The sequence below is a fragment of the Coturnix japonica genome, chromosome 4 (assembly GCF_054131305.1).
Source record: "Coturnix japonica strain WE chromosome 4, WE-NBRP24, whole genome shotgun sequence".
Lineage (NCBI taxonomy): Eukaryota > Metazoa > Chordata > Aves > Galliformes > Phasianidae > Coturnix > Coturnix japonica.
The window spans coordinates 55,350,785-55,376,975 of record NC_140666.1 but is presented as its reverse complement, the minus strand read 5'-3'; the positions used below and the strand labels follow the sequence as shown (position 1 = coordinate 55,376,975).

Genomic DNA, 26,191 nt, shown 5'->3' with positions numbered 1-26,191 from the left:
CAAAGGCAAAATGAGATGAAATGTTCTGTTTCCCTTTAATTCATGTAAGGGCATTAGCACTTCTACCAGCTATGCAATCAAAGTAAAGTAGCAATTGCTTTACATCCGAAACCACTCTACTTAAAAATATATCTCTGGTTAGTTAGTAAGTCAAATGAAAATGAAAACTTGGCTAGTTTAAAAACACAATCTGATTTGGATGAAGATGGGGGGAGAAATGTATCTGGAGCAAATCCACAGAGTTTATTGAAAGTCTTGTTAATGTTATGGGGAAGGAATATTGAGATGACTTTCTATCACTAATTGAACAGTGACATCTTTTAGATGCTTGCTCAGCATGGTTATATCTTCCCTTCTTGTAAGTGTTGTATCAAGTGACCAGTCCTTATATGAAATCGCAAGCATAATTTTTTCTTTCTAGAAAGATGTAGTGATTCTGTGACATCTGTTCTTTCCTAGCGTCTTCCTCCACTCCTTTGGAATGAATAAAATTATTCAATACAGTAAGGTGACCACCACTTAACTTTATGAAGAATCTCTTTTCCTTCGCTCAGGAAATTATTATTCTTCCAATATTTGAGATTTATCCCTTCTAAAACTTATAAAAGGGTAAATTTGCACAAGTTTGGCAGTTTATCACAGAGAGATAACTCCACATCTTTGCTGTTACCAACTCTAACATCACAAGTAAAACACCACAAGTAAAACTCCAACATGTTGTGTATTTTTTTTTAATTTTTTTATTTTTTTTTTAATTGCAGGAATAAAGTATAAACATTTCTTGCTAAAGTACATAGAACAGAGGTTTGTTTGCCAAGTGGTTTTATTTTCTTCTCTGGCTGCGATTCTCAGAAAATGTTTAAACAGTAATGTAAAAAATAAATGAATAGATTTTCTTCATTGCTATTTTCTCTCCCTACAAGAATATACATCCCAAGGACACAAGAGCACAGAACAGATTAATAGGGAAATTTTGGTGGGAGCTGCTTGCTAAATATTGGCAGTACATCACTGTACTGAGAAAAATGAAAGTTGGTGCCCATGGAGTTACTTCTGATAACCGATTGCAAGACGCCTTCAAGGCTGCAATTTATCTTCAAGAAATGCAATAATTAGATCTGAGTAAGCTTGGGCTGTGTTTTTTCAGTAAAGAGGCAGATATGATTTCATTATTCAGTTCCTTTGAGATCATTAGTGGACCTGAAAATCTATTCAGGCTGTCTGGGTTAAGTCTGCTTCCAAGAAGGAGAAGGAGGAATAAATATATTTCAATCAGTGCTAGAGAAAAAACAAAGCCCTACTGTTTATTTAAACATATTAGGAAACAACAACAACAATAACAGAAAACAAAAAACAACCAATCAACCAACCAACCAACCAAAAACCTTCCATAGTATTGCTGTGACACTGTATATGCCAATGGCATCACTGAAGAGACAACAAAGGGTCTGCATGGCTTCCTAATCCTGAACTCCTCTCCCACTTGCAGAAGTAATTTGCCAAGGCTTGCAAATTCAGTAATGTTCATGCATACCTCTTAACTCCTGGACACCATCAACACCAACACTGGCCAGATATTTCTAAAATATAAATGAGTAGTTACTCAACATTTTCCACCTTTTTTTTTCAATTGAAAACTAACTTTTAGTGGGGAAAAAACCTCTTCCCATGAGAGCAAGGGGGATAAAAACCACACCAGTTTGGAGGGAACAGGGATACCTTTACACATAAAAGATTACCATCTTTCACCATCTCAAAGTGTTAGCTCACGTTTCATTGAAACAAGGTGTTGCATAAGGCTTAAATCATTTCACTGGCCAGCAAAGAAAAAAAGCAATAGGTGTATATGTGATCTATCCAAACTACTCCACATTTGAGCTGTATTATACAAAGGTAAAACCCACCACCTTTGCTTAGTCATAGAGAAGCCAAGGAACACCACATGATACCCAAGTTGTTTTACTGTGCTGCACTATTATCAGACACAGAAGAGTCTCTTGTCATACCTAGTATGCTTCTGCATACAGAAGCAAAATTAAGGACTGACATATCTGAGGAGTGATTAATTATGAGCTTTTAGGACCATGTGTAGTTCAAGAAAACCCTTAACCACTGCGCCACCAGAGGCACAGTCCGCCTCTCCTGATTTCAGTCTGGAAGTGGCAACAGGGGAAAAAATTGTATTTGCATTGAGGGTGCCAGGAGGAGAAATGTAAGAAGAATGGTGAAATGAAGACAAAAATAATAGAAATCCCAGAGCAACAATAATGAAAAAAGTTTGTTTTGGGGTTTTGGGGTGTTTTGGGTTTTTTTTTGTTTTTTTTTTGGTGGTGTTGGTGAGGTTTTTTGTTTGTTTTTGTTTGTTTGTTTGTTGTTTTTTTGAAAGAAAGAAAGAAAGAAAGAAAAAAGACAGGAGGAGAGGAGGGGAATCACTCTGGGGATATCAGGGCAGCACCTGAAGTTTTGTCCCTTCTCTGTTTTTTCTGGAGTCTACACAGAGAGCAAATTGGTAAGCAGACCATTAATCCAGTCTAAAAGACCTATTTGTCAGATGTGAGCAACAGGAACCTCTTCTGCTTCTTTTTCAGCTTGAATTCTTGGAAGTATTGAAATTAGTACATTGTCTCAAATCTCTCCTTCTCCTCTCCTCCTACTAGATAGGGTGCTCAGAATCTATCAGGACCTTTTTCTTGTCTATACCTACAAACTTGTAAGCTTTTCATTTTTTACACATTGTATACATATGTAAAACATATATAATTTATGCATATATAAGTATATTTGATGTATATGCACACAAATGTAATTGATGGCTTGAAATACTGCCAGGTATTGATTGCACTGCTAAAGATAAGTGCTTCTTTTGATCATCCCCCTCTGTAAGAGCTGTGCAAACTTGCCAGCAAACAGTCAGAGGAGCTATTTACTTGCCATTGATAGGTTGAGAAATGCCTGCTAACAGACTTTTCTCTAAAACAAATCACAATGGCACTGCTTCGTGAAGTATTAATGGGCAAGTTGGTTGCAGCGGACCATTCAGCCCAGCTCCATACTGAGTAGAGGACTGCTCAGAAGAAAATATAATGAGAATGTTATGCCTGCCTGTTCCCTGGTTTTGATTAGGCAGCAAAATGCAATTGTACAGGCTGAAACTCAGAAATGTTGCGTTATCTTTTGCCTGAGAGCTTGTTCTTGTGCTAACAAGCTCACCAGCTTTCCAGCCTCCTTTCTGGATGCTTATTTAAATCAGATGTCTGGACCATAGATCCAACAGCTTAGTTCCAAAATGGAGGGAACAAATGCACAGTGCAGACACACACACACACACACAAATATGCACAGAAACATTGAAGAGCAGCAGATCTAGGAGGGAGGTGGGAAGCAGCCACTTGGAGGAACTGGTGTGTTTTAGTGTTCCTGAGAGCTATCCTCACTTCTATTCAGTGCCTATTTACTTTCCGATCTACAGAGATTTTCACATCTATCTGTGCAGGTCAGTCCACAGCACTTCCTAGGCTTCAGTTTAACTATGGAAGTCACTGGGCACCTCCCTAAGGACAGACTGAGGCCAGGACATCTGTCCATGGATGGACATCAGGGTCAGGCCTGGGATTTCTCCATGTCTATACAGAAAAAGGCAGATATGCTAATCATGAAGTCACAAGGATGGCTGGAGAGTGACTCACAAAGACATGGAATTGCTTGGTCAGCTCATGTCAAATTGCTCACTGCATCAACCCAGATGCTGGAGCATGCAGTAACCACACATACGCTGAAGAACTGTATTTCTGCATTAAGCAGCAAATTTTATGTTATGACTGGCCACTGAACAATGAAGTGATCCAACTGTGCATTTCTCTTAATCATCACAAGTGCTTACTTTGTATTAAAACAAAATGCTTTCAGGGCCAGATCACAACAGAGAAATGATTAATCTTGTCAGAATTCCTGCTTGCCCTGGCAACAAGTGGGCTCTGTGGTTTTGGCTACAGCACATCCTTGCTCGTCACTGCACCAAGGGCATAGTGTGCCCATTTAAGGTTCAGCTTTGGCTCTCTCTTGGGAATTTGTTTAGCTTTCTTTTTAGAGACCATGAGTGTGCCCTGCTTCATACACCACTTAATATCCAAGGTCAACTTGGAGGTAAAATATTGGTTCTCTAGTGAGATAGTCTAACCATCTACTATCATCAGCTGCAAACGTCTTCTATAGTATTTTTTTGTTATGGAGTTAGCATTTTTTATTTGCAACTGTCATGTGTGACTGTGTGTTTCTGAGATGTTTGTATTAGCCTTGATGCTCTCTTTTGAGTGTGATTATGTACTTTCAGGTAAGATATGGTGTTTTTAATTTCTATGCAGTTCATGTCAAAAAAAACCCTTAACTGGACCTTAATGTCATAATATAGAATCATTAAGGCTAGAAAAGACTTTTAAGATCATCAGGTCCAACCACCAAATCATCCCCACCATGCCCACTGACTGTGTTCCTCAGGGCCACATCTACACAGCCCTTGAACACCTCCAGGGATGGTGAGTCCACCATCTCCCTGGGCAGCCTGTCTTTCTGTCTCAGAAAGCCTCAGCAGTCTTTCTGAGAAGAAATTTTTCTTAATATGCAACCTGAAACTGAAGCTTCTAAAGTTGTGTCAACTGATATATACAGAGCAACCCACTCTCTGAATTCAGTATCCATCACAGAGAATGTGGTGGGTACATCCCAAAGAACAGAGTTTTGTGGTGCTGCCTGCCGATGCTCTGGCTCCAGTTCTGTTGCATTCTCCCACCAATGTGCCTGCATTACCTTCCCAGAGATACCAATCATGGGAAGAGCAGAAATATTTGTACTCAGATCTTATCCTGACATTGTTTTGGAGACCAGGGGATGTATTCAGATTGCATATTTTTGATGCCGCCTGTTTGTGATGCCAAATACACAAATACCTGAAGGCCAAATACATTCCTGGGAAAATGAACTGTGTGGTAGACGTAGTGTCTTCTGGCTTTTAGCTTTTTTAGCAAAAAGCTATTTGGAGGCTTATGTCTCCTTGATATTTTATCAGGGGATTTCACAGTGTCCTTCGAGTTATTTTGGTTTACAGGGTAGGGAACAATGGGAGAATGATAATACCAATTGCTTCCTCATATTGTTTTTATTTGCAATTTTTTTTTTTCTCTTATGTTTTGGGAAATGGTTGAATTTTAGATGAGGCAGCACACTGAATAGTTCTCTCTTGTACTGGGTAAGCTCATGTCAGATAAATTACTCTGGGAAACAATTCTCTTCTGACCTTCATTCCTGTGTGTACTTCTATTAGTCACTTAAGTGGATTATGTGGAGTAACTTCGTAAACATATTTCTACCCAGTGATTTCCATCCCTTTTTTTATATTATTATTTTTTAAATAAGTGCAGTAAAAGGGCAGCATGTCTTTGCAGGGCTTTTGTTTGTTTGCATGATGAGCTGGTAATGAATTGAATAGTTAGATTATGACTTGTTGTACATTTACCATGGATTGTAGTACAGACTCTATTCAAATTATATAATTTCTCCCAGATTTTTCTTTTATTATTTACATTCTATAACTGAGACTTTTCTGTAAGTAATGACAATTTCAAAGAATTTTATTAAATTAATTTAATGGTAAGTAATGCTGGCTACCAAATTCCAGATGTGAGCTCTTACAGGAACAGAGAGCACTCCAGAAAACCCCTTCCAGAGGCTGCATTTATTTTTTGGAGCAATAGCTATTACTCATCCCAGAAAGTCTGTGAAGTCACTGTCTATAAAATACCGTGAGAAGGTACATATTGAAAAGTCAGATGAACTTTCAGTCGTATCCAATTCTCATTCCTTCTATTTTTCCCCATTTGTTAAATTGGATGGCTATTTATTTATTTATTTTCCATAGCATTTATGAGTTTATTAAAGAATTGCACAAATGCTGTTTACTCATCTGGATCCACAGCTCAGACGCAGTTACACTACTGCTTTCTGGTCTTGGGAAAACAATCTCAGCAGATGTTTTTAATCACTGCTACAGTACATGAAGTGCAACCAAGAGAGAATGTAGCATGTCCAGAGGATTTCTTTTTCTTGGTTACGCTGGTAGATGCAATGGCCCGGGGAATACATGGAGAGCTCCCTTACAGTATGTAAAGGATTGCACAACTGGCACCAGAATGGCAGAGGAAGTTCAGTGAATTACCCTAATTTTGTACACTCTTTCTTGCACTGCTGTATGAGCATAAAGACCAGAACAATCTGTGCAGTTGTGTTAAGAAAGTAAATCCTTAGCAGGGATGTCCCCAGTTAGTCATTTTGTGGTTTGATAACTATTTTCTCCACTAATCCATATTCCCTAAATAAACTGAGCTGCTTTGTTGTCTGGATTGAGATAGCCCAGATTTGCTGTGAGCCATTAATTTTTTTCAATTAAGATATCTCTATGATTTTCTGCATTTGTTGACTGGGGTATGAAGACAACTTCCCAGAGAGCTTCTTCGTGGCCAAGAAAGTTTCCTTTAGTGTGCTGATTTTTGAGGATTTTTGTTATTTTTTAAGGTGGGATGTCATTCACAACAGAGATTCACTTTGGTAGCAAATGTCTTTTACATCTTTTAAGCAGCAGACAGGTGTCTTATCAGGGAATCTGTAAGTAGTGAGTTTTGTATGCAGCTCTTATGATCTTTGCTTTCAGTTAGAGATTAAATATTCTGGGGTATGCTTCTTTCAAAAGATGTTTCTGGAATTCTACTTCTGCAGTACATGCCTGTGCCTTGTGTTACCACAACGTTTGCTTCTACCATCCAACCTGCCACTTTCATAAGTACACATTAGCTCAAAACGAACACAATGGGCAGACTGTGGTCTGTAAGTCAGGATTTTAAAATCAAACTGGGTAAAACTGTTTTTGGTAACTGACAATAGGAAAGGAACCTGGATGGGCACATGTTATAGGCATCAGACTGAAATTCAAAAGGTCTGGTTCCAGTTTCCAGACCTGACACAGGCTTTTTTTTGTACAATCATCTCCTGCAAGTTGCTAAATCTTCTGGCTATTGGATCTCCACCTATAAAGTAGAGGATAACATCATCTTGCCTGAAAGAATAATTGTGAGGATAAAATTGTTTGCTGGGCTCTAAGGTAAGGTGGCAAAGGGTGTTGCTTACAGCCTGAGCTCACAGAAATGACCTCATGGTTTAAAGGTTTATGTTCCAAATCTGTCAACTGGGAACAATAACTCTGCTACTTCTTCAGGTCTGTTATGAAACTTACTTCAGTAATATTTGAAAAAATCACTAACTTCCACATCCTATGCTCTCCCAAGGGACTCCACAGAAAACTATCAGCTTCCTTATGCTCACCAAACAGTTCTAAGCTAAAGAGCCATGGCTTAAATACCTAAGCCAGCTAAGACTTTCCAGTGAAAATCTTCAAAGATGGGATCATTTAATGATTACCATCTCCAATTAGATTCCAGTTACTCTTGCACTGCACGCTTTAACTCTGGCTTGTTAAGTTCCTTTACATGAGCAATATCCTCATGTTGAAGTAGGTCTCAAAGGTTTGAAAGGTGCAAACTGTTGGCTTTGATGTGCACTACAGAAATATTTCCTCTTCCAATGCAAATTACACATGCACAAGTTTACAAATCTGTCCATTTTTTTCTCTCAATCTACATTTTATTGCATCTTTTTGGGAAGAACTATGGAATATCCAAATCTTCAACTAAATCATTGTAGTCTAGAGTAGAATTGGCTTTATGTGAGGGATGATATTGAATTCGTTACAGAATTCTGTAGCCAGTAGTGTTATTGATGGCAATATGAAAATGTGGCAATTGTGAGAAACTCTATCTGTAGAAAGAAAACAGCATTTCTCACAATGATCTGTGGTTCTGAGAAATTTGTGTTTGAAATTGGAATATAATTACCATATATTTGAGAAACAAGGGTATTACACTGTCTTCATCTAATCCTTTGCAAGTGATTTGCTTTCATAAGCTGTCACTATTGCATCAAAGATATGCACGTATGTTCAGCTGAAAAATTCTGTGTGCTTCATGCCTCTAGACAGCACCCAGCCGTGGTAAGCTTCATGTCTCTGGGCACTGTCCAATTGTGCTGTATGGTTCTTCACTTTCTCAGCAAAGATCCTACTGAAGGAAATTCTGTTAATTTAGAGCAAGGGAAGGTCAACAGAATCAAAATTCATTCATATTTATCAACCCTTTTCCTGTGTTTTTCAATTTCTCTAATGAATAAAGGTCTGTCCTTTGTTTCTTTTAATCTGGTTCATGTTAGGGGTCTCCTAAACATGTGGTTACTCTGCAGGGGAAGAGGCAGCAAATTTCTGAAAGATTTTTGGAATGTGAGGATGTCAGCCAAGTCTTAAGGAACTTGCTAGGGGTTAAGGACAGCCCTAACTGCCTTTTCTGATAAGATATGTTTTAGAGGGATTCCCCTTCTAGAGACCTAAAGAGCTGCTCATTAATCAGACCCTGTTTCAAGGGACAGAAGGAAAGCAGAAAGAGAAGGAGGCTCAGATTCATAGTGCTCCTCAGCCCTATGTCAGGACTAAACAGCTTGCACAAACTTGCACAGGGAGCTTGTTAGAAGTCAGCAGTGCATATGCTGACAATGTTTAAGGGGTGAAAAACTAATACAGCAGGAACATCAGACTCAGATGTTTCACTGTTCAGTTGTATTTTAAAGCAAAAAATATAGAAAAGGGTGTCCCCAAAACCATTTTTTAAAAAAATTTATTTGTATCTGTAGACAATTACTGTTAAGTTGAACTACATTTTTGTTTTCAGCAGTGAGGTTTTTACATAACAGACAGTTAGTGTTAGGACTAGTTCTGTTTTTTGACAAAAACATTTGCTGATGTTCATTTTTTAAGTTTTAAGTAAAGAAATAACTAGGCTTAGAAATTGGCAGAGGTGCGGAAGGTGCTGAGGTTTGCCTTGTACTTCTCTGAAAAAACAGCAGATAAAGTAGCAGATAATTAGTACACAGTTGCTGAAAAGGAAAAAATGCTTTGTCTAAAAGAATTTGTCTTTGATTTTTATTGTAAAGGTGAAAATAGACACAAAGCAGTCTCAGTATTTTAAAACTACTGACTGTTTTTTTTTTCCTTTATCAAAACCAAAGACTAAGGCTGTTTATCAGCCAGTGTAAAATCGGAGGAAAAAAACATACTGTGATTTCTGTTGAAGATGCATGTTTTTGGCATCTGAATAGCCACGTATGATACAAATCTCCCTGGCAAATAGAGAGAAGTCCTCACATTGCATCCACATTAAATTATTTTAGCTCTACTTTACATGCCAAAAGTTTGTGCTGCATTCAGATATTATTTCTTCTGTGTACTTCTGACCTCGTCACTCTGAGGAGCTGGCAAATAAACTTCCCTTTCCAGAGTAGAGCAATAATTTAGGTCAGAGTAGGAGGAGGTCTTTTAAATGGCTGATCTGTGTTACGCATAGTCCACAATTGACCTCACCTATATTGGTCAGTATGAGTAGCCTTGACTATTTCTCAGAATGTTATGTTATCCTCCAGAGATGTTATGAGCCAAGCGTACTTAGGCCTTTAGACTACAGTGAGCAGGAACAGTGATGCAGAACTCAACTGGCCCCCAGGGTATTTGATTTTGCTTATCCTCTAAGAAAATATTGTATTTCAGTCCTTTCAAACTCTGCAAGTACTACAGGATGGCAGAGTTATGGCCCAAAATTAGTTCTACTGGTATTGGTCAAATAAGTGACTCTCTATCTTCTTAAAATCAATTTTCCTTGTAAGAACTAACAGTCAACCATATTCCAAATAAATCCTTTTGAAAATAATGCAATGTGAAGTATTCCAATATATCTTCTGAAGTATTCATTTAACCATAGTGCTCCAGTCTTTGCCTTGTACTTAATCAAGATATCAGTAATGTGGAAACAGATCCTTAAACAGTTTCCAAAGAATCCTGCAATATTTAATCAGTCAGGCCTTTCTCAAGCTAGCACTGAATCTTGCAAGTAGGATATTACCCTTGCTTTTAAGTAACTTTACATGAGACAACACACAATTTCTCTTTGCCTAATCATCAGTTATAGACATGTAGCTTTCTTCCTCTGTTTCTTGTACTTTTCACTGGAAAAACAGTGTGCCTGTTTTAGTTGTACTGAGATCCTTCCAGTTGTTTGCTGCTTACTTGGAAATTTTAACAGGTATAATACTGTGCGTTTTTACTTTGCTACTTCTTGAGGGTACTAAAAGCAACAGCTCATTTTGACATTAAAATTGTATGGGACTGTATTCATTCTATTCACTGAAGTTTGCAGAAGAATCACTTTCTCTCGCCATTTTCCTCTTTTCTTTTTTGGGGACAGAGTGTATAAATCAGGTGGGTTTTGTTTTGCTTTTGTGACTGGGTACATTTGAAAAGTTAAGCAAAGGTGCAGATCAAACACCTTTGCAAGATCTCTACAAATTTCACATGGAGTTAACTAGAAGGAAAAAATGACTATGCATCACCTGAGGATAGCAGCTCTTGGCATTTACGAACTATACTTAGTTTGCTATTACATTTAATGTCATGTCTACTGGGTTTTATCAATCACTATAAATGTCCAATGAAAAGCTTGGTGGTTTTTCTGGAACAAAAATCAAAAACACAACAAACCCTACTTGCTCTGTCATTCACTCTGAATCCCCATCCTGCTATACTATAGTTGTCATGACAAAATCCTTTACCCTTCGGATTACTTCTGTTTCTGTCTGAAATCTCTCTTACCATCAGAAATTATCTACAGTAAATAATGCCAAAATAAAATAATCTAATGATCACTTGATCAGTTTTTATACTTGGATTGATTTAAAAAAGGGGATTAGGAGATAACATGGGCACATTCAACAGATTTTTAAGCAGAAGTCACATGCTCAGGGTTTATGTGTAGTTTAATTGCAAAACCTAGAGACTTGCAAGAGTGTACACTTACTTCTATGCTTCCTGTTTCTCAAAATGAGAATGAGATGAGTTTGCACATAAAAATAGAACACATGGTCAGCAGCTGGAAATTGAGTATATCTATTTAATAAAACAGTAGTAACTATGCCCCTCTGCTGCTCCATGCTTTTGTCAGTGACAAAATTCCGGCATACCAGAAAAGCCATGCTTTTAAGTTGAAAAAAAATTTCCCAGGGAGGGGAGAGAACATTGTAAGAATGAAGATGACTTCCTCATTTCCTAAAAGTATTCTTTAAGTTGCTGGGTATTATTCTTAATCTTGTGGCTGACAGCTACATTTCTTACTTGTGGCTGCCCAGAAAGGCTGTGGACAGGTCTTTCTCTCAGCTTAGAAGGATTGCTTGGACAAAAAGCCACCGCTAACTTGATTTAAGGTTGGCTTTAGTGGTGCTTTAGGCAGAAAGCTGGAGTAGATGATAGATGGCCACCATTTCTATGTTTCAATTTGTTATCAATAAGCAAATTCTCCTTACAAAATTCCAACCAGACTTTCTGTATCAGAAAAAAAAAAATAAAATAAAATAAAATAAAACCCAACAAAAAACAACCAAATTCCTTGTTTCAAGTAAAATTAGCTAACTAGTGTGATTTTACCAGATGCTGTTGAGGTTGCCTTCACAATCACTGTATTTCTCAATTCTTTTCCTTGTGGGAAACCATTTGTTTCAAATTCTACTCCATCTTGCACCCAGTGTCAACCAAAAATATCCATTTGAAGCTGGAGAAGTAGACCACTTTGAAAATGAAGTAAGCATTGCCAGCTCTTTTGTGTGCAACCGGCATGTATAAATGCTTTGAAAGACATTTGTCATTCTTTCAGTATTGGCTTCATACTAAAGACCAATAAACTTTAAAAGTACTACAGTCATGTGGGTTGCATTGTTCAGGGAGGCATTTTCTGGTTGTGACACCAGAGGGGCAAAGGAGGTCACTTCTCAAGTCTTACAAAAGTAGAAATATTTGTTTTTGAAACAATGAATAGATTTATATTGGTTCCCAAGAGAGAAGACAATACTGAAAAATGCACAATTAACTAATCTCAATATTATACCTGACATACTAAATTTGCTCTGTTTACCTGATCACATACAGCAGAAAAAACATTGTTTATATTAGTAAACAATAAAAATAAAATATATTGCCAGGTTCTCAAAACATAATCATTACCAACACTGAAAAGGATCCAGAAAGAATAATAATAATAATGACTGGGTAGGGGAGCCAGTGGTAGTCAATCTGAGAACACCTTTGGAAATTAAAGAAGAGATTTTAAAGTAGCTTTTAAAAGTTAGAAGGGAATAAATAAAATCAGTTTTTAAGGGGGAATTATAGTGCCCCCCACAGTTTAAATAATAGTCATCTGCCAAATTAAAAGGTGAGACCAGATTCTTAAAAAAGCAGGTGTTATGTTATGTGCATCTAAAATTGAGCCAGAACCAACACCTTGAAGGCTCTCAAAATTAATAATCCCAATTCAAAGCCAACCAGACTCACTATAGTCAGCTGATGGAATGAATATAAGGAGAGAATAATGCAATTACTGTTGCTCAGAGAAGTACCTGCCTGTACTGTTTGCATTCTTGGCAAGCCCCAGTCATTGCAATATCCCTCCAAATATTTGGAGAGAGGAAAATATTTCACAAAGAATGCATTCCCATCAACAACAATGAACAGCCAATAGAAACAGTGAGAATCAATAATTTACCCTTTGCACTTTTCTTAAAATTTCCCTCAGTGGAATTTATTGTAAATGTATTTGTTCATCCTTACTGTACTGAGTAGGACTGAGCCAATTGATTGGTTACTAGGAACTGATTGATTTAATTACATGAAAAGGTATTACTAATCTGTATTAACTATTACTTCTGATACTTCTTACTACTTCCCTATGATTCAAGTACTTAGGCCTATTCATAGTTAAATTGGTTGACTAGAACTAAAGAAATAAAACATGTCGCAATATTCCATCAAGTTTTTACTTCTGCTGTGCTTGTTTCTTTTTTCATGTCCATTTCTCATTAATAAGCTAAAACAATAATGTAGAGAAAGAAATGATCACAAATAATTTCATTGAATGCTGAAGAATTCTTTTAAGACAAAAACCCCGCATTTATGAATTAGTATCCACATCAGATAGTACGGCAGTTACAGAAACAAAGATAAATTTGAACTATTTAGTTTAGAAGCTGCTGCCAGTTTCATCAGTACACAGTAAAATTCATGCTAATTTACCTGCTTGTTGGCTAGGTAAAAGAGAAAAAATACACTAGATGGAAACAAGATCTACTTTATACATATTTCAGTAGAAAATGTTTACATATGCAGTGTTGTTACATACCACTTGTGAAAGGAGGGAGGAGTGACTAGGTTTGCAAGCCCCTCCATACAGGTATATTTTCCCTCCATATCTCCATCCCATCCTCTACCTCCTAATGTGAAGTGGCACTCAAGATTCATGCATAAAAACTAAATATGTTAACTTCAATAGAAGCCTTCTATGAAAATGTCATCCTATACATGTTAGCCATCTCACAGTAACAGAACCACACTGTTAGGTAGTGTAACAACCAGAAAGATCAATGCAATGGAAAGGTGATACAAGAGGTGTAATGACAGGGGAACTAATGCAATAGAAAGGTATTAAAAGGGAAGGAAAAAGGACTGCTCAGCCATATCCAAAGATTGAGACTCACAGGAGAAAGGCTCCATAAAGAAGGAATGTCCAGAAAGAGATCTTTCCCCAGTTGCAGTTAGCCCTTAAGTGAGGTCCAAGTGAGGTGCAGCCAGGCTTCACTCCTTGTGGTCACATGGGTGAATTGCCTCCAGCTGTGTTCCCTGGGCTGAGCAGGTTCTTTCCTCAGGTGCTCAGTCAGTGGTTCAGGCCCAGATTCAACAGCTGCCATACTGGTAGATGCAAGAAATTCAAGTATGCTTTGCTTTACTTAACTTTAAAAGAAAAAGAGAGATAATTATTTCTGGATCCAGCAGTGGGTCTGTTGACAGAAGTGGTTGGTCCTTATGGTACATAATGAAGAAGGGGACCAGCAGCATCAAGAACTGAGGGTAACAGTAGTGGAAAAGGGCTGGTCCAGCTGCTATTTATAGTACCAAAGAAGAAAGGGCAAGGATGGTTCCCTTCTAACCACTGTTGATGGTTGAAACCAACTACAATTCTGTCCAGTTCCAGAGCTGGTTGAGACACTGAACACTGGCCAAATCATAGGAAGTGACACCTGGGCTCTTCTATTGGCTTGATTGTTTCTTGAGTGTTCTGGACATTTCCAGGAGTAAATCAGTCAAATTAAAGGAAGGGGCACCAGGCTCCTTCCTGTGGTTTAATTATCTCTTGAGGCTTTCTCCAGGCTCACATTTACAATTATTTGGGGATTGTCCCCTACAAGTGTAAGTTGCATATACACCCATAAATCTTGGCACGCTCTCTATGCAAATGCAACTGTTTCACAGGATGGAAGCAAACAGAAGCAGATTTGTCTGTTGGGTTTGCCAGGCTTACAAACTGTTTGATGTTTCTCCAGTGAGGAATGGCAACCACAGACACCACACCAACAGGGTACAGCATTAAAGACCATCACTGAGTCAATTGTCCAATGTGCTTTGATTTTTTCAGTAATATGTTTCAGCTTACTGTTTAAGATTTAACTGTTGTGCTAAATGGAAATGGTATAAATTATATGCTAGGGCTATGCCAGACTTCAAAACAGCTGTAGATTTCTAGTCTAAGAGGAAAACAAAGCAAACAAACAAACAAAAAAAACCAACATAAAAGCATCATGAGCTTTTTTCAGTGGGATAGAGTTAAGATGTGACTACAAGACCTTTAGGTGTCTTACAAGATAAACTTCCAGAGTCTATCTACCTCTCTCTTCTCACCTCTCTTCTCACAGGCCTTGGTTTCCACACTCCAGAGTCTCAGTCTCTGACAGAGGGGATATATTCTTGGTTTTCTACTAAGGTGCCAGCCTTGTCTTGTCATGAAGCGAAACATCATAATATGAGGAGTTATGTGAGACAGGGATTTGAATGAGCTACCAAATCATTTAAGATGATAAATATGAACCCAAAATGAGATCTAAGCCATTGTGTATTTATACTTTAAATTTCCATTGGGAGGCATCTAGTAGTAGTAAGATAACTTTTATTGATTGCTTTAATTTCTCTCCCAGTCACTTCTCCTTTTCCCTATTTTGCCTTTTTCCCTCACTATATACATGTTGCAGTACTGTTCTGTGTGCATGCATGACATTGCTGGCATAATGACACAAAGGCAGTTTTGTGAATGTTCATTCTAAATGTGAACAACATGGCCAATCACATAGTCGACATCTGCTACAGATTATACATGAAGGTCTAAAGATTATTTTTCTGAAATATGGATCAATAATTTATATTTTACTTTAAAGTAGACATGGTTTTGTTCAATTATATAAAGACAGAGGAAAGATGAAAAATTCTAGTATTGTTTTTCAAAATGCTGGCATATTTTCTCCCAAGTTCTTTATAAAATTTACATAAGACCCACACATATCGGCTGCATGCTTGTTGACCCTCTGTATGATGTTTCTTCAAGATAACATTACTGTTTCATTTTGTTGGAGGCCTTTTAGTACAGTTCCAGATTTATCCTTTTCATTTTTATTGCTTGTGGGGAAAAAAAAGGCCCATCAGCTTTGATGCATCTGTGTTCAAGCTCTTCAAGCTTTCCACCAAAAATAACATAAAGATCACTTTTGTTGCTCAGGAGAACTACTGTTTTTGAAGAATGTTGATAATAATCTATCAGTTTACTCAAGCTTTCTTAGAAAATTCATACATTCAGCAGTTTATTCATTTGTTTCGGGTGAGCTACTCTTAGCTTCCATTAAGAGCAACATGTGAAAAAGTATAATTTCTGCTTCTTGCTCTATCCAATAAGTTTAGCCTATAACGAACATGAAGCTATATTAGAATTAATGCGTAATTAAGATTTGTTTATGCGGTGGAGGGAAGAATTCCTTCTGTGAGGTTTCCCTCAGGTAAACAAACTTGTTCTTAAAACAGATGGATGTAGAGGACTGAATCTTATGCTACCTCCTTTAGCAAGATTCACACTCCCAAATCAAGCAGATTTTATCACATCAGGCAAAAGAGAGGGCATCAGATCCTTGTCTAGATCAATTTTTATTTTTTTTTATTAATCTAGTCTATGCACTCTCCTTTTTTCTCATCCTGCATTAGGAACATGACTTCCTGTGTCACAGTAGCAAACTAGTAAATGTTAGTTTAAATAGGTAATGCCTTTACACAACTGTGCTATCCACACTGAATTGTTTTGTGTAGGGAGAGAATTCAGTCTGTGAGATAATGAGTGATGATGAGCATAGCTAGAGTGACTGATGTCTACAGTGGAAAAGGAATGAAAAGTTATGGAATATGTGGAATACTTAGACTTATGAAACATAAGAATGGTGACTGATTTTGAAAGTCATAACAGATATGTAATAACAGATTGTAGAAGTTACAGTGGAAAATGATCTCACTGGTCCTGACATAAATAGCCTGTGAGGAGTTAATCCTCAGAAAACAGTCATACAGATGAATGTTTCCAGTTCTTATTCTGAACAAAGATCTTTGATGAAATCAAATTGATCAACATTCTTTTTTATTTCAGTGAGCTCTAGTCTGAAAGTCTTGTACGTAGTTGTGAGCAGCCTTATGCAGAAACTCTGTGCAGTGGTTACTTCCAAAACTCTCTGGTCACCGGGGTATGGAAAGCCCCCAGTCTCTGCTCCTCCCTCTGGCTGTACCCTCACTCCTCCACTCCTCCTCTGGATATTACACTCTTTGATGGGAGAATGCCTTTGGGAGCACATTAGCCACATTAGCTCATAAAATCAGTGCATAGAATGCCATCAGGCTTTTCCACTGAATATTACCTGCTTTTTTTTTTTTTTTTTTTTTTTTTTTTTTTTGCATGATTTCTTCTGAAAACTCTTTACAGAGGATCTTTCCCCGCTTTTCATGTTCACGGCATATTAAAACATTTTTTCTCTACCCTTCCTGAAAATCTTACAGTATATTTACTCTTGATAGGTGACCTTGGCTTTGATCCCACGACCTCCTCAAAGTAATTCCCTAATTTCTATAGATACTTCTGTTACATACTGTGTAAAATGCTGAATCGTTTTTTCCTTGTATATCTCAAGAATTATCAGTATCCATGGATAAATGCATAAATGTAGATAGCAGGTTTTGTATTCTGCATATTCTTAGCTAAAATGCCCATGAGAAAGCCATGATGATTTAATACTCTGAACATTCAATGATTTTAATTGCTTTGCAGATTTAAAGCTAGAAATCCTGAAAAATATGTGTAGAGACCATTTCTGTTTTCCTTCTCTGATCTGCTCTTTCTCATTGTAAAGCTCCCAGGAGAGGTGACTTCTCTCACTGCAGTTCATGCATATGGTTTGAAGTTGACTGATACACAAATGTTCAGTGTTGATTTTGATCATAGTTTAAAAAAAATAAGAACACCCCACTCCATACCCCCCCCACCCCCCCCACCTCTCACACACACAAAAACAGCAGGAACATAAAATGAAAGAGTACTTTTGTCCATGGAGGAAAAAGTGCTAGTTGTGGCTTTTACTGATGGTAATTATAACATAATTCAGTTATTATATCCAATAATAGCTTTTTAATGTCCTCAATACTGAACTTTTTTCTTTTTCCAAAGCCCTCTACATTTCATTTGTTATGTTTTTGGACCAGGAATTGGTAACTGTGTAGCATTTATATTGTCTTACAGAAGACTGCTGAAGGTAAAATGCAAGTAGATGTATTTATTTGTTTTATAGTAGGGAATATTTGTGGGGTTTTTCTGTTTATTTGTTATTTTTTTCTCCTCTCTATTCTATTTCTCTTACTGCTGCTCGAGAACAAATGTGATAACATGCAGTTCATTGGGTTGCAGTGAAACAAATGACCTCTGACTCTGAGAATTTCTGTTCAAGGCATGAAGAACTGCACTCCTCTTTTGTCTTTTGAATATGCTGCATTTAAAAGAACTGCACCAATTAAAACAGAGTCATGAGATCTCTACATGTTTATTTATTTTATTACTTTGTCTGGATAGCCAAAACCCATGAGCTGTTTATTGCTCCTTTATCTAGACTTGCAAAATTCAAATCCAGCTGAAAAATTTTCTATAAACTTCACATTACCTCACTGCTAATACAATATTTCAGTATACTTATTATGGGGCTGGAGTAAGTTAACTGGTTAACATCCTCTAAGTGAGGTGACAGAAAGCTTGTCATGGTTTTGTAATTTTTGCTGTTGGTATTCCACATCATAACATCATGTGGGACACAGAGAAGAACTAAGCGTCACAGAGGACCTCACAGTAGGAGAGGGAAATACGTCACAGAAGTGATGCTCGCTCTCTCTCTCACTGCCTGGCAGTGGATGTGGGTGTGCTTCCAAGCCGTGGCACCTTCAGTTTCAAAGTAGGTTTCTTGGTCTTTGGAAACCTCTCTCTCTCTTTTATTTTACTTGATTTATTAGCCTCGATTTCAATTAGATTGCATTACATAGTGTTATATTTTATTCCAATATCATAGTTAGTAAAAGAAGTTTCCCTCTTTAGATCATTTGCTGCTTCTCTGTTTGCTTACTTGAGCCCAGTTCCAATCTCCCTACCCCTTTCCCTTCTCCCTTCCCATTTGTCAGGGGCCGGGGAGCCCACGGGCCTACTGTCTCCCCTGTCATGGACATAGATTGATCTAGATAACTCCGTGACAGCTTCATTGAAGTCTCTGACTATCTATGCTAAGATTTTCTTAAATATAAGGACTTTGCTTATCCTACACCCTTGGCAAGGACTTTTTTTTGTTTTCAGTTAAAACTTCACAACTCATATTGTGGTGATTCCCCAAAATCACTGTTGCCATAATGGGACTAGGGTGATACTTTTCTTCATTTTTGTTTTGAAAATTAGGCATAATGAAAATTGATTTATTTTTAATTTAACTAGAATATCAAACACTACAGTATAAGAAAACATACTAAATGTACTGTATGTACTATAGAGCAGAGCAACATGAGGGAAAAAAAAAAAGAACGGAATAAGGTACTTCAGCTAAATCAACCTAAATTCCTGCATAACATAAACCTGTGTTGCTAAGAGAGTGACTGTACTGGCTTTGTGACACAGCAATGTCAGCAGAATTTGAAGAAACTCTCTATTTCTTCAATTTACATTCCTATTAGCTGTCACTTAACTCTTGGCCTTTCCATGCATTGCCCAAAAACAAATTCCATCAGGTCAGTTTTATCATAATTTCATCTAATTATGTCAACAATATGTTGATTAAAATCATTACACTACTATATTCCCTTAGTGACTGATACATTAAAACTCATGAGACAAAATGCAGTAATTAAAGCTGATCTTATATTTCATGCTTATTTGAGTTGTGCCACTGTGTTGATTTTTTTCCCATTTTTTTACATGTCACCCAAAATTGCCCAGAAATCTTCTATGCCAACTTAGGCATATTTATTCACCCTCTCTTTTTCTTATAATATGTGAGAATAAACTTGTTCTTGATCTAATTAAATGACACCTTAGCTACACAGAAAGGGAGCGTGAATTTATGTCTTTTGAGAAAGACTTCTCTTTATCTAATCTCATAACAACTTTATTTATCAATAAAAGTGACATATACTAACTGCAGCCAGAGGCACTGGCACTAATATTAGTTACATTATTACAGACAGCTAAGACCCTCCAAAATCAATTCAATTTTGTATGAGTTTGCCAAGTGCATCAGTGAGTTTTTTATTAAATCCTAACTGAACTAATCTAAGCTGATGGTTTGCAGAGAAAGTGAAATAACTCCAGTATATGAAAAATGGGCAGAATTGTTGAAAATAATAAAAACAATATCCAAAAGGCCTGACAAGATATACATAAGACTGCTGTTTCTGTTCAGTCTGTTGTCTTAATGTCTTCTGGCTTAGCAAGTGGTGGAGTAGCTCCTCCTTTCAGCCCAGTTTCTTGGGGGAAATGAAGCTTGTAGAAGCATCCTGTTTGTACGCCTGTCACTATTGCCTAATTTTAACCAAATGTAGCTAAATGCGACAGATGGCTAGTGGTCTCAAAGGTATTCTGTTCCTATAAATTTTATTGCAATAAACAGTTGAGCAGAGGAAACGGATGCCACACTGAGAGGGTCTCCTCAGAGAGAAAGGATACATGTGCACAACTGTGTATTTGGAACTAAGGAAAGCACAGTGTACATTGTGAAATGTAAGTTCTTCCTTTGTGAAGAGACAGTCTTTTTAGTATTATCAACACTAAACAGCTTATGAACAATATTGCTAGGGAGATATTTTATAGCTTCTTGAAATAGATATCTGTCCATTTGGATCTGAAATCCAGATTTGTCTGTGTGACAGTTTTTAGCTATATCCTCAATCATGCCCGAGGAGAAATTTTGCCATGTGCTTGCCCTCAGCATAGTTCTTCACATGTTTATTCCCCACATTGCAAAAAATCCAAAGTTCTCCTTGATTTTCTATCTCACATTGCCATGCAGCAGTGTCATTTGACCAAAATCCAGCAGACATGTTAGTGGGAAGCTTTCTGCCCCAAGGCAGGAAAGATATGATAGCTGAAACAGAGCTTCTGTTTGCTCTCTGATCAGTGTCCTAACAGATAACATAGATATAACCTCTGCCATGGCTCTCTGCCTACAGACTCAGCCAAGCTACCCACTGAAACCCAGCAGGAGATCAAACACTGAGGCTATTATGGTCACAGACTATAAATTTCATCATAATCTCTATTAAAGCCCTTTCTCTTCAAATAATTTCTTTTGGCATTAGAGAGAAGGTGATGGCAAAAAGATCATCATGTGCTCTAACGATGCAGTTATAACCAGGTAAGACAGTTAGAAAGATGTTTTAATATTTGAAAAGTACAATAATCTCAATTTGGGCATGAATTTAAAAGAAAAACACAAATACGTGGGTGTATGTATTACCTTAACTGTATGTATTACCTAACTGTTTCAGAGCACAACAGTGCTCTGAAAAATCTCACCAAGGAAAAGAGCAGCTGCCTGATTCATCACTAAGATGCCTGAAAAAAATACTATTTTGACCATAGTACTTTATTATTTGTGGTCAGAACTATTGCAACATTTTGGATTGTTTCTTAGATGGACAACTGTGATTTTCACTGTGCATTGCAGTTAAAATGAAAACTTATCCTTCATGGGTCCTTCAGACTATTTCACGTTCTTTTTTCTTTCATCTTCTTTACCAGGTTCCCTCTTGTTGCTCTTCCATCTCAGGTTTTTCTAGTGCTTCTACAACTGTAATAACCTGATTTTTCTTTTGCTGCTTTGCCATGATTACATCTCTTCTCATTTATTTGATTTTCATTTTTTTCTGTTATGCTTCAGGAAAACCTTTTTGCATTAAATACTGTCTCTTTCCATTACTTTTTAAATTCAGCACTCAGTTAATGCCCAGAAATTGGCTCAGGGTTTTCTAATTACATATGTATTTATCCCAGATAGTGAACTTGTAGTGCTGGGAAAATGTCTTCTTGTTTGCCTTGTACCATCCATTATTGTGGTAAAACACTGATACTTTAGCCTTGAAGAAGTCTGTATGTGCAGGCTGATGGTATGTCAGGTAAAAAAATATTATTAATTTTTAAGCAGGTGAGTTTTAATAAGTGGATTTGTTTTAATGACAACTTAGCACATCTGTAATAATCATAAGAGATTTTTTTAATCCCTCCTACTGACTGGGAAAAAATGAGGATAGCCATAACTGGCATAACAATGTTGTAACAGTACAAGTTCCCTTAGGTGTTTTCAGAGGAGCTGATAGAGAAAGAGCAAAAAGAGAATACATTAGATGGAGCACTATCCTGCTTGTCAGTAAATAATAATTATGAACACTAGCTGAATTGAAAAGTGCTAGGAAGGTATTAGAAGAACTTATTAGAAGTTCTTGGTTGCAGAAACTGATGTTTTAACATACTATCTTCAAAGTAGCATTTTGAAACTTTGAGAAGGCTTTTCACTAACTTCACTCTTTCACTAACTTTCACTCTTGTATGCTTTTTCAAATGTAAGTTTTTCTCTACAGTTTACAAAACAACGGGAAAGTTTTAGCTGTTATGATGAAGATCATTGCTTCGGGAGCTTGAGTAGAAAAAATAGCTAGTGAGATGATTAATAATCAGCTATAAAATGTGATTAATGCATGCATGACATTAGGTGTTTTAAGTTTTGAATGTAATATGTTATGTGGTCCTAAGGAATTTTGTTAAACTTCTGTACTTTTATATAAGTAAGTCCCAATCTTTTTCTGAACAAATTTTATGTATGTCAGCATTGTCATAGATATAAGCAGGTCAGATGATACCTGTTTTTTCTTCAAATTTATATTTCATAGATAATCTAATGAATACAAGTAACATAAGAAGAGAGTTTACTTTTCAGTGACAAATTTTTCTCTCACTTTATAATTAAAAGCTTTATAGCTTTTTTATTTCACCAGTGTGGGATTAGCATTTTAAAAGTATTCATTCTTGCCCACTTTTTTAGATTTTTTCTTGGAAAACTTCTCTCAAAAACCATCTACAGTGAAGACTGTTCAGGGAAATGTTTACTGTAAGGAGTTTCTTTGATTGTTTTGCCAGCATCATTGTAGAAATAAAATATTAGGGAGGAAATACTACCAAATGTAGGTAAAAATGGAAAGCTTTGCTTTTTATTCTAGGACAAGAGGAATTCAATCTTTCACTTGATAAGTGGATATTTCTTTCCAGGTTCTAATAAACGTATTTAATTCTCTAATATATTTCTCTGTCAAATTATATTAATTGAACTTTTCTCCATACAAGTATTTTTCTTGTACTTCTTTCAAGCATTGTTTACTTTGTCCTCTACCTTCCCAAATACACATAATTTATCCATAAGATTTTGGCTATGTAACTTGTTCCACTCTGGAGTGGAACAGTACTTTTAAAATACAAAATAAAAATGGCCTAAGTTAAAACATATTTTTCTTTGAACAGTTTGGAACTGTCCCAAAGTTCAAAGAGGCTGTTTTGAATGGCAGTATGCACATAAGGCTGGTTATCACATTGACACTCTTACCCATGATTAGTAACTTATGTATGAGTGCATACTCCAACAAATGGAGAGTATATTATGGACTCTACTGACTTAATTCCCAGAAAAATAAACTATTAGGTCTTTATTTTCATTCATATGTTTTCTCCCTAGCTCCTTTTCATCCTAGGTGATCTCTAAGAAGTTATTTAGTATGGAAGGTGTACACTCCTGCTGCTTTATAGCAAGGCTTCCCACTGATATAGACAGCAGTAATTAGCCAGAGAAACAATGGTCATATTATAACACATCCTTGTGAGGAGGGTTTTTGTCACTATAAAAGCTCAGTTAAAGCTGTTTGTTTCATACTCTGCTTTATCAAGCAGTTTATTCAGACTCTACAGTCTGCTTTAATTTTAAATTTATTCAGAGCACTTGGGAAATTATGTATGTTTGATAAATAGTATTATTTTAATGCATATTTAAGATATGTGTAATGCTCCCTAACCATTGAAAATAAATTTGAAAATGAAAGAATCCTGGAGATTAATAACTTAGTTCAGCTTTATGTTAAACCAGAGGGTGTACTCACCCTTTAAGTAATGAACAAATTAACCTATGCAGGACATACAATTCCTCTTAACTTTGCAATGTCCATCAAAATTCTTCAAGATCAGACTTTCATGACTTCAGTTTCAATGGATTTCAAACTCTTTTCAGTGTTAGGCTTCCCTTCTGTTACTTCTCCTCCCATGTTGCCTTCATCTCATCTCTCCTCTCCTCTTTCTATTCCCAATGAGATGTTAAAATGAATGCTTTTTAATTTTTCTTGATTTAATTCAAGGTTGATCAGCATGTGAAGAATGTACATGTGATCAGCATGTGAAAAACTTAGCCTAATAAGCTAAATTAATTAAGATTGTGTCAAACTACCCACTTTTATTAAACTTTTTCTCTCTGAGTAGCAGTATACATCAGGTATGTTTCAAGTTCTGGCAGCGTCATTTTGCTGAAATTTGTGCCAGTATTTATCTCAGTTTTAGTTCAGATGGTTCACACCCCTAAAGTTAACTTTACCTTACAGAACTCAGCAAACTTCAGCTGAAATTTGAGGAAACTGACCTGAACTTGAGAGGAATATGAAACTACTTATATCCAAACCTTCGGTTACCCCAGGTTTCTTTGAAACTTAGGCCAAAGTTATGTATTAAAGCTTACCTGTCATTTTTCAGGCTGACCCAAGTTTCAAGTAAAACTCAGATCTATTTTCTGTGTAAGTACTGAAAATGTTGCCTGTGGTAACTTCAGAGAATATTCTCAGCCTTCAACAGCATGATGAAACAATTCAAATCTCTTGTTTGCTGGATAGCCAAGGGAACAGTGCTTGGAAGGGGTTGTTTTCAGCATTCCTGTTGAAAATTATGAAATGGAAACTCAGTGCAAATCATACAATTTTTGTTGAAACAAAAAGATTCAGGCGTGCCAAAAGAAAATTCATTAAAAAAAATAAAAATAAAAATCCCAGCATTTTTCCTCTTTTAAATATTAACTAGTAAATGACTAGAGCTGAAATAAAACATGGTTTATGAAAGTGTATTAATTTACACTGAGAAAAAAAATATTTCATTATCCTGTGATATCCCTTGGATTAGCTAAGATTTTCATGTTCTCTTCCTTCTTCATTTTACCTGAGTAAATAGCCTTTTCTGAGGTATGACTTAATACCTTTCTTCAGTGCAGAATTCCCTTGTAGTCGTTATTCACCTTAAGAAAAATGAGAGTTTGTCTCTAATCCAAAGTATCTCCAGGTAAGTATTAGGTAGTATGCTTCCAGAAGGCACAAATCTCATTTGGGAAAATGAAAAGAAGTAGACTGTCAAGCACTTTGAATGATTGTACCATAAGAAGTTGTAAATTGCCCACTTTTCTCAAGATAGGGATCTTGACCAAGAAAACTATGAGATTTAAGAGTAAACCCCTTGGTGTGAGCCACTCTCTTCAACTGAATAGGTAATTCTCACATCTCTCTTCCTCATTCACTGCTACTATTTGAGACCCCTGCAAATCAAATTTGTGTTCCTCATCTCAGCTCCCTAGTCCTAGCTTTATTTGCTCTGTGCATGCATCATTTCTTAGCTACCAACTCAGAAAAGAAAATCTTCCCAAAAGTGCAGAGTAAGCAGCCAGAAAAAAAATGATTCATGTATCTCTAGAGGGCAGAACTATCCAAATGCGTATGCACATCTTGGCGCACACTCACGCACAGAGGGAGAAAGTCAAGCAACCGGGAGAAATAAGAAACAACTCACTTGACTCCCCTCTGGTCCTAGAACATGCTTGAAAGAGGAAAACCCGTATTTCCCCATCTCTCATTACCTTCTACATCCACCTCTCACAACAGATAATGGGGCTGCTCTGTCCAAGAATATCTTGGAAAAACACTGTCAATCAGATGAAGTCAAAGCTAAATGCCTGGGAAAAAAAGGATTTTCTGGTGGGTACTAGGATAATGCTCAGGGGGTCAGTGCGTAAATCTGAGCACGAGACTTTGCAGAACTGACAGGTTAGGAACACTTAAATTTTCTGATGCAGATGCTTTTACATATTTTCTTTTTTGTTGTTGTTTTTGTGGGTTTGTTTGTGGTTTTGTTTTTTTCTGTTTTTGTTGTTGTTGTTGTTATGTGCCCGATTTCCCACTTAGCAATGAATTTTCCTAATAGTGAAGAGGAAGACACAGAAAACTGGGAGATAACTGAAGTTTGTGATTTATTTATTTTTTTATTTCTTACTTGGGTTCTGTTTAGCAGCTGCTTTATGATTAATTACCAGGTGCACTTGAAGAGATTTTTATATTTGTGTTCATGCTACAGAATTTAAGTAACAGATAGATCATGAATTTTCACAAATTACATCATAATGGACATCTATGTTTTGTTGCAGTCTGTAATAAAATTCTGTGCTGATGAGTGAGGCATAATAGACAGCACTGAAAAGGTAACTCCTCAGACATCACCAAAAGTGAAATAGT

At 36.7% G+C, this 26,191-nt stretch overlaps 1 long non-coding RNA gene across 4 annotated transcripts in view; it reads right to left on the bottom strand.

The window, feature by feature from the left end:
- Positions 1-26,191, bottom strand: part of LOC107313573 (uncharacterized) — an 85,816-nt gene that overhangs the window by 26,316 nt on the left and 33,309 nt on the right. For 3 of the 4 annotated variants that reach the window (XR_001555066.3, XR_014945384.1, XR_001555067.3), the window contains exon 2: positions 24,382-24,572. This is a non-coding gene — a long non-coding RNA (uncharacterized LOC107313573). Of the gene's footprint in view, positions 1-2,183; positions 13,970-24,381; positions 24,573-26,191 lie in introns of those variants that run through there. The other variant, XR_014945385.1, reaches the window with a different exon arrangement.